Raw genomic sequence first — 3,571 nt, 5'->3', positions numbered from 1 at the left:
TTGGATTTGATTGATACACAAGCAGATTTGGGGACTTACAATTGGTATCAGAGTTTGGATTGTATCAATCAATTTTGTCAGATCTGGAGCTTATTTGATCTTATTTTGAAGAGATTTTTGCGTTTTTGGATAGATCTTGGCAAAACAGGGGGGTTTCTGCTTCGCGTTTTTCCTAAAAACGAGTTTTTGATCGAGTTTTGGAGCGAAAATGGGCAAAAACATTGTTTTTCATCAAGAACAACGATTTCTGAAGTGATTTCGGTCTTTGAAGGGCTTTCGGTCTGAGATTTCGGCCGGATCGGAGTTTTCGGTCCGATGCCGCACACATGTTAGTCAGGTGTTCAATCTGAGCTTTCGGTCACGTGTTTGGTCCGAGGTTCGCACGTGTTCAGTATGGGTTTGCGGTCTGCAGCTTCTCGTGTTCGGCTCGCATCTGGCTTCGTGGAGTCCTCGCATCGCATTCGAAGCTTCGTCCTCGCAGCAGCTTCCATTAAAAAAACGGAAGCGGTTTTGGGGGTTCCGGGGATCGAACCTGCAACCTTTGGTTCATCAGTCAGCATGTGTTACCCAACTCGGCTAGCAGATCTTTTGTTTCATCCCTTCGAAATTTAAAACATAACACCTCATTCTCGGTTCCAACTTTCGAATTTTGACATTTTTAACCCTAAAATTCAAAATTTTATTCTTAAAATTCTTTTTGAAACCAGAAATTTATTTTTAATTTTTGACTTTTAATTTTTTTACTTTTTACGTAAAATTTTGACTTCGACTTTTAAAAAGTAACCTTTGACTTTAAACTTTGATCTTCCCGTTTGACTTTTAAATTTTCAAATTTAGATTTTCGGTTTGACTTTTAAGTTTGACTTTTGAATTTGAAGGTTGACTTTCTTGGTTTTTAAGTCAAAGGGCAATTAAAAAAATGAGTTCCGCATCAATTCAGGTAAATGAATCTGGTTTCTCTCCATCTTGTGTTAAAACTATTAAATTTTTATGAGAATCTATAGATCTAATCAAGAAAGAGAATGATGATCTAAAATATGAGAGATACACTATTAAGAAAGAACATAAACCCTTAAAAGCACAATTAGCAGCGAAAATCAAGGATTTCCATAAGCTCCAAGAAGATTACAGCAACAAGTGTGAAAATTACGATCACATTAAGAAAAAACTTGTTGCAATAACTGAAGAACTTGACGCTTTGAAAATTAAGTGTGAAAAAACAGATGTTAGTTTCAAAAATTATACTGCGTCAAGTAAGACAGTCGAGTCCTTACTTGAAACCCAATTAAAATTCAAAGATAATTAAAACAAGGGTCTAGGGTATGATAGTGTTCATCCACCTTTCAATTATAACTACACATCCATCCCTATGACACAGGAAGAAATTGACAAGGAGGCACATCTCCAATATGGGAAACCTGTTGCGGTTGTGCCAGAAAAGGATGAAGTGAACATTTCTAATGATTCTGTTACATGTGCAAGTAAAGTAGTAGAAGATGAGAACATAGAGAAAACTATTGAACAATCCAATGACTCCTTGAACTCTGAATCTGTTGCCTCGAACTCAGCTGTTTCTGAACAACCTGTTGTTGGTAAATACAGGCCACCAATTCACGCTAAATAGAGTGCCTGCTATAGTTGTGCTTGTGGGAACAATCAGAAACGAGGCAGGGATACGCCACCAGGGGCAGGAAGAAGCAACTTCACAGTGACAAAAAGACTTGTTTTCACTGTGGAACACCTGGACATATTGCCAAAAATTCTCCTAATCGCACATACGTTCCCTTATATGCTCAAGGCTGGTAGAACGCGCCAAGAGGGAAATACTTCAAAACAAACCCCTCAAGATCACATTCAGACCATGGTGAATGGAACGCGTAGAAGGCCAAGAATACAACTCCCAAGAACAAGAAGGGTATGTCGGCCAAGATGCCTAATCCAAGAGATGCTCCAGTGAAACAAAGACCGGTTAGGTCAAAGTCATCTCAACGGCCGACATTAAGATCAAAAGCAAGTACTGAGCCACCCATCAGATCGAAAAAGAAATGGGCTAAACCCAACTACAGATGGGTACCAAAGTTTCAATCTCCCAAATCTTCTAGTGATTCTAATATTTCGTCATCTTCTATTTGTGATAAGTAGGATATGTCATAGGAGAAAGTAACGTGCAATGATGACAAAGGTCGACCCAGTTTCAAAATGGACTGGGTTCCAAAGACCAACTGGTCCCGCTCTGTGTCAGAACAGCTATGGAGGCATATCATCAGACTTCGGTTTGTTGATAGTGGCTGTTCCAGGCACTTGATAGGAGGCATCTCTCAACTGTACAACATTCAGAATTTTGTTTAAGAGTATGTGACCTTTGCGGGAAGGGAAGAACGGAAGGGGTCACTCATGGGGTTTGTGCTTAACGATATGAAGAATTTTCGGATATGTTCTGAGGTTACGCATGTTGTACTCAGACCTTCTGGATGCAAATTCAGTCGGTGAATTACGGTTTGAGTTTTCTCCACTATACTCCTGAGTTTATCTTTATCTGATTCATTTTGAAGATAATTTTTTTTTATTTTCTTATAGTTTTTCGTTAGTATTGTTTGGGAAGTGATATCAAGAAAGTGATAACATGCAGTCCAAACCTGTGTAAGGGACTAAATCTGAATTGTCTAGACTCTATGTTCAATGTGCTGGTAGGCACGAAGAATTTGACAGTGTGGATTTAGATAAAATTGTTTGGACTAACCATACGACGCTCGAGTAGATTGAGCAGTGAGATAAACATGGGAACCCACGAGATACACTATATTAATACGCATCTAGAACTGTGGCTTAACTTTTCCTTGATGTATGGACTTATGTCCTTAATTCTGGTTCTGATGGGACGATTGGGGGGTTCTGATAAAGTAGGTATGTAGGAAATTATTTTCTTTCATTCTATCTGTTAGTCATATGTTGCTTCCTCTATGTGATTGGAAGAGATCCGACCTAGAATGCAACATATGCAAATCTATTTTCTATGCATCTTCCTTATCTGTGAAATTCTTTCTATCAGTTAGACATATGCTGTCTCCTCTGCGTGATTGAAACATATTCGACCTGGAATACAGCATATGCACCATTCTACCTCTCAATCCCTCTATCTCTGTTAGCCATATGTTGTCCCCTCTGCGTGATTGAAATAAATCTGACCTGGGACACAACATATCCAACTATCTCTAAGTATGACTTCCTCCTTAATAATTGTTTACTCACCTAAAGTAAATAGTCATTAGGAAGTTCTTGATAACCAGGGTATATCGGAAAGTGGGAAACACGTTCTAGTGCAACTAAAATTGAAACATTTAGAGGTTTTCTGTAGATCTCGCTGCTTAATTTAAGTTGACAACAATATTTGTGGTCGTCATCAGCTAAATGATTTATTTAGAAAACTTTTATCAATATCATTTGTGTTTAAGTGAACCACAATACCAGCAATTGACCAGATCTATTCATGAAGGTGAAGGTACTGATAAACGAGTTCAGACTGTCTCATAACTTTGATCCCAAATATTTTTGTTTTTGTTAAATTTGTTCA

Source organism: Lactuca serriola, chromosome 3, assembly GCF_051521515.1.
Source record: "Lactuca serriola cultivar US96UC23 chromosome 3, Lser_US96UC23_V15, whole genome shotgun sequence".
NCBI classification, from domain to species: Eukaryota; Viridiplantae; Streptophyta; class Magnoliopsida; order Asterales; family Asteraceae; genus Lactuca; species Lactuca serriola.
The sequence above is the reverse complement of the archived record's forward strand: the minus strand, read 5'-3'. Positions refer to the sequence as shown.